At 44.8% G+C, this 9,777-nt stretch overlaps 1 pseudogene; it reads left to right on the top strand.

The window, feature by feature from the left end:
• Positions 1–572: 572 nt before the first annotated feature.
• LOC119273266 lies at positions 573–1,421 on the top strand (annotated as a pseudogene).
• Positions 1,422–9,777: the final 8,356 nt, after the last annotated feature.

Here is a 9,777-nt window from a genome sequence, read left to right as displayed (position 1 = left end):
CATCTGTGTACGTTAACTATTTTGTTTGGTCGAATAGTTAAAAAAAACTCTTCCCAATCAAACAACCAACTACGTGTAAAAATTACCAAACAAAAATATGTTAAAAAATGTTAATTTACAAAGAAAATTTCCAACTTTCATGAAAATGTTAACTATTCTTCAAATGGTGTTACATTTTTAATGAATACATTAAATTTTATTAAAAATAAGGAAATTTCCATGTTAGACATTATTACCAATGTTTATTAAAATTGGATATGAAAAATGGTTTAAAGTGACACATGAAGCAGGTTGTACCCCTTTTATCGCCAGGTGCAACGCGCGGGCATTTGTACTAGTCTATCCCTAATAATAAAGTACGGATTGACTCCGCGGGTTCACCGTCACAATACACTTTCTCCCAGTCATAATACGTTTTTACGATTCGTGTAGACAAAATCGTAATATAAACGAGGTGGTACTAATTAGCTCTAGCTAGATTGGTTGGTTGATTCGTGTCAACAGGCGCTCTCTTCCGAAAGTCCACTGATTACGTGGCCTCGACCTCGTTGCTATCAGCAGCGGCAGCAAGCATGCAGCGGCAAGGGGAGTCCAGCAAGGACATCGTGATCGTGGGAGCCGGGCTCACCGGGCTCGCCGCCGCGCTCGGGCTGCATGGGAAAGGGGTGAGGAGCGTGGTGCTGGAGTCGTCCCCGGCACTCCGGGCCTCGGGGTTCGCCTTCGCCACCTGGCCCAACGCCTTCCGCGCGCTCGACGCCCTCGGCGTCGGCGACCAGATCAGGAAGCTCCACCTGCACATCCAAGGGCTGCACGTCATGTCAGCGTCCACGGGTGAGATAGCGAAGGAAGTGGACTTCAGGGACGAGTTCCGCTGCGTCAGGCGGGACATGCTGCTGTAGGTCCTGGCGGCGGAGTTGCCGACGGGCACCATCCGCTACTCCTCCAGGATCGTGTCCATCGACGACGGCGACGGCGGCAGCGCCAAGATCCTCCACCTCGCTGACGGCTCGACTCTCCGGGCAAAGGTGCTGGTCGGCTGCAACGGGATCAACTCCGTGGTGGCAAGATGGCTGGGGCTCACCAAGCCGTCGGGCGCTCGGCCATGCCGGCCCTCGCGCGTTACCCCCGACGGCCATGGTTTCCCTCCCAAGTTCTTGCTGGCCGGCGTGGCCTGGGCACTTGGGCGGCAAAACGGCTCGTGGTGGCACGGCGGCACGATGGTGCGTGCGACGCGGCCTTGGCCCATCGCAGTGGTGCCAAGAACGCGATGCTCGCGGCCAGGTAGGCCAAGGCGCGTGGGCTGTTCGGGAACGCGGTTGCCGTTGATGCATGGTGGTGACGGCCAGGAGCGGTGCAGCGACTCCTGCATGCAGACGTGTGATGCTCGCGACAGCGCACGGGAGGCGGAGGCATGCGAGTGAGAGCCGGCGACGCGCATCAGATGGCAATGGCATTGAGGCTCGGCACCGGCACACCAGCGGCAGCCAGCAACGCAGCGAGCGGCTGCATCGAGCCGTGATGCGAAAACCAGCATTCCAGCAGTTGCCTAACAGCCCGAGCATGCACTGTTGCGGAGCCAAAGCACGGCGGCGAGTGCAACCTGTTCGGGAACGGCTACACGCTGGCTAACACTCGAGGCAGCTCCCAAACAGTAATATTTCTACATATATTACACACGTATTCTATTTATTTCTCTTCACAATTTTTTAATTTCATCGTACATATAGCAATGTATGGATATGCACAGTGCCAATGCATCTGATAACAACGCAAGTCCCTCCCATTGCATGTTGTATTTTTTATATGGATTACATAGTTCTGCAAGTGCACATATATATGCCAACAAAGCTAGCTTATACTGGATTTTATTACTATTGTGCTCAAGCTATAGTATGAAGCTTTAATTAGCACTTAATTACTCTTCTTGCTATGCTTGCAAAGGTAGAGGGATCATGCCTCATATGCAGAGTTACGCCACATATGCAGAGTTACGTATACTTAAGAATCAGGTGCAATTTCATCGTATTTTTATTTACTTTCTACGGCTTCTTCTCCGAGTGCATATTTAGTGCATATATGTAGAACAATGACATCTATGCTGATATGTGTATGCAACTCTCCTTATTTTGTTAGTTTCTACAAGGGTCTATCACAATTTTGTTTTATTTGTCTGGGGTGATTTATTTCCCACTGCTTGTAATTTGTGGTAGAGAAATTGAGAGGGAGGCCCCACTGTGAGAGTTTGCAGTTTGTGTGTTGATGTTGCTTGCGGTGGTGAATGGAAAGCCGGCCGTGTAGCCGTCTGTTGCGTAGTTATGTGCCGATGTTGCTCGCAGTGGTGAATCGGAAGGCCGGCCGTGTAGCCGCCTGTTGCATACCATGGTGGCAGTGGTCAGCCTTGTGAGGAGGAAAGAGAAGATTGTCATGTAGATCAGTGGGTAGCAAGAGTTTCGCTCTGATCATGTGCCCCTCAAGCACAGGCACGCGAAGATGGACGACAATAAGATTGACCATACGGTTACGGCTAAAAGTGTAAGTGGTCAGGGGGGAGGGGGGATTGAGGAGAGATGGCATGGAACTGACCAAAGTAAATGGGAGGGAACCGATGAGTGGGGGAGGGATGCATCGGTGATGGAAGATGTGACTGGTTGCTGAATTGCTAGCTAGGAGAGCAAATCGGCCGGTTGTGGTTCATGAAATTTGTGTTCGCTCCGTAGAAAAGCACGTGCATAGAATATGTATACCCGTTGCAACGCACGGGCTCTTTCCTAATCTATCCCTAATAATAAAGCACGGATTGACTTCGTGGGTTCACCGTCACAATGCGCTTCTTCCCGTAAGTTTATGCTTTCACTTTGAATTTAAAACATATACGCGAGGTGGTACTATTTCAGGAAACCACATCGTGTGCATTATAAATAAGAAAAACAGAAATGAAAGACTCCTCTCCTTGATTACAATCGAGTTAATTACAGGACAATCATGTGCAGGTCTCTTTTTGATCGCTCGATTCGATGGGATTCTAAACTACAGTTTTGCTAAAGCACATCTAGATGTGCAATAAGTATTGCACATCTAAGTCCTATGTCATTGATCTTATGTTAAGATTCGTGTGGATATTTTCTTTTCTTTTTTCTTTTCCTCTTTATCCTTGATTCACTCACTTAGATGTGCAATAATTAGAGCACATCTAGATGTGCCCTAGACACATCCTTCTAACTACTATGTTTCGGCCAGCTGTACCAGGTTGGCTTCTTCTCCAAGCGGTGAATAGGTGGACGGGGATGCGAGCTGAGCCGTGGAACTCGACCATGGGCAGTCCCCGACAGCGTCGTCCTCACAAAGCGGACTGCAGCAACCCGCCGCAGGGTCGAGGGAGCCAAGCCAAGCCTTGGAAGTTGGAACACGACAATGGACATGCCTGGACAGCGTTGTCCTCTCCTCACCGCCGAGCCCGCACGCGTGCGACCACTAGACGGTCTCCAGCAGCCCGCCGCGGGTCGATTTCCCATCGCTCCAACCCTCTTGGCATGGTCACCCCGCTTGCCGTTGCCTGTTGGTGTTGTTAACCATTGTTGTTTAGTAGTTCATCTAGTTTATTTATGTTTGGGTCTGTTTAGTCTAAGTCTAGTAGAGCGATGCATGGCATCATGGTAAAGTGGACTGATGGATTGGCAATGGTGCGAGCTGATCATTGGTCAAGTGAAGCCAGGAGTTGTGAGTACATGCATAAGTACTAGGTAGATTTGATCAGTACATGCATGCAGCCGAGAGTGAGATGGATCCGTACGTTGCCGTGCCAAGAGACTAGCTCAAAGAGAGCTGAGTTAGTTGAGGCAAAGACGTTGAGTTGATCCATCAGAGTGGCTGGATGTGCATGCACTTGTTTAGTGGAGTACGTGTGTGTGTGGAGCGTGAGTTTAGGATCAGGCCGGTGTGTGACTTGGCCCGTGCGTTTGCTTCCCTTTTATATACCCTGTAATCACTTTGCTTAATTAAGAGAAAGAGAGTCAGAAAAGGCACAAGTAGTGCGGTGCCAAAACTCCTGTGTGCTCTTCTTCTATCTTGTGTGCGTGAGTTCATCTCCTACCCTGGGCAGACATAACATTGCCGGCACCTCCACAGCTCCACTACGTCGCGTCGTCGGGCTCCACTGCTCGGCGCCCTCCAATGGATAGCAATAGCATCGCTCCCGCTCCACCTCCAGCTCTTCTCCTCTTTTCCTCTGTCCTGCCAGTTCCATCCACACAACACTAGGGGACGTGAGATCCCAGTGTGAGTATTGATTGCTTTATTCTTTGTGTGTAAACTTTCAAGCAAGCATCTCCCAATCCCCGTCTAATATTCTAAACTTGAGCAGATTTGGACAGACGATCTTGACATTGGGTAACGGCAACCTGGACGGAGCTCTATCCTCTATCGAGGTAAAACCGGAAGATTATTTTTGTGAATTTTCTTTCCTGCATATGCATGCATATACTGTTTATGTGCTTATTATTGACTGATGTGTGTTCATCCCTTGCTAGGTAAAGTTTGGCACCAGACGCTAATCATTGTGGCTCTCATAATGATGCGGCACCCCAAGTTGACGGTGCTCTCTGCCTTGCTGTTGCGCTTGTTTTCTGGACGGTAGTTGAAGCTACAGCTTTTGCAGCACCCGAGTGTTTGGCAAAATTTGGATTACTTAATTACCTGTTGTGTTCTATGCTGGTTAAGGCTTGGCAGGATTGTTCCGAATTTGATATCGAGGAAGCACACTAGCAACGCAACAACTGGTATGACTGATATAATTGTTTGCTTGTTGTCCATTGATTGCTCAGGCTGGTATGAGGTTATAAGTGTATGAGATTCAGATTGTTTATACGTGGACATCCTAGACATTGGAGTATCACAGTATGACCATAACAGTTCAAAAGGCACTGACAAACGTTTTGGCATCAAATTACTGAATATTTATTGCTGCAAGTACCTGAAATATGCATTAGTTGGCCAACATTATCCAAAAATCAAATGGTTCAATATGGCCTATTATGCAGATAGAATTTCAGAGGTTTGATACTTGCATGTGAATTGGCTAGAAACTTTCAGAATTAGTGCCTCTGTACAAATACAAGTTGTGCAAATTCCTGTAATATTGTTTTGCAGGTAAAAAAAACTAATTTCTGTAATGTTGTAATTGTAGATAAATGCCTTTCCTCAGTCCATGTTTTGAGTTATTTCTCCTTGAAATCAAGAAAGCCTCTAAATTAGAATAGAAATGTTGCATAAGCAACAAACTTCTAGATACGTCACACCCTTCAAGTAACCAATCTGCACGTTTAATTTTTCTATGCTTTTCTTCTGCTTCTCATTTTCTTACTGTCTCAAATTTTAAGTAGTGATTGAGTAGAAGCAGCTTTACTAGAATTATTTATGAATTATATATATGCGGAACATCTTGCTAATACTGCTTGGCTTGATAAAATAAACAAATGCAATATTGTTGTTCTCATGGAACAGGCAAAGAGCTCTGTTGGCATTTATATTTTTTATCTATTCGTATTATTTTTTCTGGAACTTATCATGTCTGCGGTGACCTATTTAATATAGATTACGATGTAACTCTCTTTTCTTTGTGGGTAAGATTACGATGTAACTCGTCATAAACTATCGAGGCACGTGGCCATGGCCATGGACTTTGCGGCCGGCCTGCTTATCCTTGCCAAGGCAAAAATGCATGACCCAATGTCCAACTTTGAACGCTGATATGGACGACGGCCTCAAGTGCTCAAGCATTTTCTTGGTAGGTAGACCGGCACCGCTAAGGGCTTAGCAAAACTACTTTTTTACCTATATTAACAACCAGTCGCTACATATTGTCATCGGATAAATTTGGACGGATAGGATTTTACTAAAGTTTATTAATGATGCTTTGTTTCAGGATATGTGGAGAGGCAGTTTGCACCATAGTTCAAGTCAGACTCTAGATTACATGGCTAAGGAGCTCACTTATATTGCCAATTGTTTACTGTCTTTATTTAAATTAAAATGGTTTATGTACTCTGTCGGGGCAGTCATATGCCATATTAATTTCAGATGAACAATTTCTAATTTAATGTTGTGCTTGTATGGCCACCATCAATATATTTGTTCTTTTATGGGCAAAAGAGTCTGCACGTGCATTATCACTTTTTATTTGTTGAAAACTTTCTTACCTTTGTGTTGGTCAATTATTTTTATGTATATTTTAATAATATATTTTTAAGCTAAGATGCATTAGATCATTGTAGTATAGTTGAAGGGGATGGTCTAGATGAACATTTGTGTACTATTTGTAGCGAACATGACTCCAATTGTATTATTGGAAATTAAGGAAAGTTTTGGCGTTTGCTACATAGCGAAACACTAAAGAGGCATGTGGGGGCGACCCTCATATCCAGCTTGACGTGATTATTACTTTAAGTTATAAACATTCCCTTGAGTTTTTTAATGAAAAGTGTGTCATGTGGTGGTTGACTTCATCACTTGGAATTGATCACATTCCAACATGCTTTGATGAGGTAAACAGCACAATTATTGTTGTCAAGAGCTTAATGAAGGATAAGTAGCAACACAGGCGGGATATCATGTTGACATAGATGTCATATTAAAAATACAAGACATGGATGAAAGGAGCCTCATTGGGCTAGAGAGAGTTTTTTTTCTCCCGTTGCAACGCACGGGCATTTTTGCTAGTCTCCCTTCTCCCTTATATATATAATAATATAATATATAATAATAATAGTAATAATAATATAATATTAATATACTATTAATATTATATTATATATATATTTATATATATATATTATATATTTATATATATATATATATTATAACAAAGCACGGAAATTGATTCCATGGGTTCACCGTCACAATACGCATTTTTTTCATGTCATAATACGCTTTTATAATTTATATGAACAAAATCGTAATATAAACGAGGTGGTATAATTTGGAAACGCCAGAACTCCGTTTTGGGTATTCAAATGCGCAGTCCTCACAATTAACATGAACTGGTACGGCTGACGGAAAAGGAAAGAAAATCAGCGCCCCCCGTCCCCCCAAACAGCACGAGTCGCACGACCACCAAGCGCCGCCTCCGCCGCCCATCGCATCGTCCCCCTCACCGCCGGCGGCCTATGCCCCTCCCCTTCGCTTCTCTCCCACAACAAGTGGACCCCCCACCCATCCACCTCTCTCTCCCTGGACACATCTCCGCCGCCATAGATGCCGGCCGATTCCGGCGTTCTCCCGCGACTTCCTCCACCGCGCAGCACCGGTCCGAGCTCGCCTCGCTCCGCTGGGTCTTTTCCCCCAGCGGGATTCGCCGCTATCGGCCACCAGCGATGACCTTAAGCCCTCACCATGGCTAGGGTTTCGGGCGCCTCCACACTGGCGTGGCTCCCACGCCTCCAGCGACTCCTCTCCGACGCCCACCGCGCCCTCACACGCAGCTCCATCTCTAGGATGCTGCTCCTCCGCCTGGTGGCCATGGGGTGAGTTCATCCCCTCCCATATCTCTCCCCCTTTCTCTCTCTAATATCTGGTTGATCCTCCATGGTACATGTATCTGGTTTGATCCTCCATGGTAGATGTGCAGGGCAAGGATTGGATGCTTGAGGTAGGAGGGTCGACCTTGCCTTGCTGCAGCTCGGGGCGACCACCCATGGAGCTTCCTCCTTTCTATCTTCAGGTGAGTTCACCTCCTCCTCTCTCTGCTCTTGTACGTGGCCATTGAGGCATTGCTCTTGGTTAGGATTTACCACTGTTTGGGCTCAATTGTCTACTGTTTGAGATCAATTTTGTTGATACTGTTAAGTGTGGATTGTTCCTTGAATTGAACAGCAAGGTTAACCATGAATTTGTTAGTTGAATTGATGCCTGACTGAACTGCAGTTGTTAGTTGAATTGTTCAATCTTCAATTTAGGGAGCTGCTACTGAAAGATGAAAAAAAAAATGGTACTTCTTTGAGGTCCCTGTGCCTCCCGTGCTCATGAACTTGCTACTGTTTGTGCCCAATTTTTTGGTACGGTTTATGTGTTAATTGATCCATGCTATGTTGCATCCCACCCTCCCCTTCGGTGACGGCAGCCAACGCTTGCATTGGAGGAGCTGCTGCTGCACTTCCTTCTCTGATTTTTCTGCTACATGTTGCAGGTGTTTGAGGCATCGACAAGCAACGACAGGGTTCGACATCGGTTGAGCTAGCTGCTGAGGACGCCTCTCTCTCAATTATCTCTATCTCCGTCTCTGACATGATATTTAGAAGCCATCTATTAATCCCGTCGATGCCTAATTCCAAAATCTCATTTCGCTTGCTCTCAATACCCCGTCCCTCTCTACAGTTACGGGATGCGCCGCCGCCGCCAGCACGGTCCCAACGGCCGCCATGAGTCTCCCCGGTCGATGTCGCCGTCCGTCTGTGCTCCAAGCTCGACGGTTCCAGTAAGAGAATAGACAATGCTGACAGTTAGGTGATATTTCGTAGCACTGTTAATGTCAGGTATGTCGAAAATTGCTCTCTTTTTATTTATCATTTACTTAGCCAACTTATTTTACTATCCGGGGTGTTCTGGAGTTTTGTTTGTAAAACAGATTGTGTTTTCGTTTGTTCTGGAGTGTTGGTACTGATGCATAAAACTACTGCATCCAAAATGGCATGGTATTAGTATTTTTATTTTTAAAAGAATGCCACTTGCCTTAAGCTCTCATTAAATCAAAATATGTACTGATGTTATCGACACTTGAATATTAGTATTTTATCGACACTTGAGTATGCATTATGATTTAGTGCACGTTCAACAAATGGTCAATGGATCAGTATTTTCTGGAAACTTTCTGTTCCATATGAAGTTTTGATTTCAGCTTGATATATTAATAATATTATTACCATGTTTCTTGTAAATATCTATTTGAGAACTTTGCAACTAAATTGGTGCATGTATATTATAGAAGTAAAACACTTGAAAATAGATTCAGCATGGTTCCTGCACTCCCAACTTTTCATTGTTGACTGCTCGTCAAAAAACAATTATTCATCAGGGGCAGCCATGGTTGTTCGCGACTCCGCAAGAAGATGATCAAGGGTCGGCGGCGCGGCTGCTTCGTCGTCATCTTAGACAAGCACCGTCCAACACGATTTTCCGCTGCCGTGTTTCATGGAATGTCACTGCTTTTATCATGGCATCCAACACTTGCAGATGTGACTCAAAAGGGGGTTCTGAAGTTGATGAACTTGGATGTCCTAACAGTCTACCATACCAACAACCGTCTCCAAGTACACGAACTTGAAGAATTTCTTAGATTCATACACACCTTCAGTTATAGATACTTGCTTTGTTCTCTAGAATTCCTATACATTTTAAGCGGATGAGCTGCCCATATATCCATTAGGAAATGATGGAGGTGACCCTTTTTAAAATGATGTTTCAGGAAAAAATTCCAATAAAGATCAGGGTGCCAGCAACGTTTCTATTATGTTTCAGGAGAAATTTGGATTTTTTGGACAGTTATTGCAGCCATCTTTATGAATGGGTATAAAAACAACACTATGAGGTAATGCAAGAATGAGGGTGCCTCTTTTTTCATAATATTCGAACATATGGGCTACTCAAGGCTTTATGTTGTTTTTCAATCTAAGGCACGTGAAACTTTACTGTCATTATTTTACATACCAATATCATTGCTTCCTCCAATTTCAATTGATTTTGATTTCTTGATTCATGTGTGTATAGGACAAAGAGGAGATAAAAGGA

Source organism: Triticum dicoccoides, chromosome 3A (assembly GCF_002162155.2).
Source record: "Triticum dicoccoides isolate Atlit2015 ecotype Zavitan chromosome 3A, WEW_v2.0, whole genome shotgun sequence".
Classification (NCBI taxonomy): Eukaryota; Viridiplantae; Streptophyta; class Magnoliopsida; order Poales; family Poaceae; genus Triticum; species Triticum dicoccoides.
This window is presented reverse-complemented; position numbering and strand designations above follow the sequence as displayed.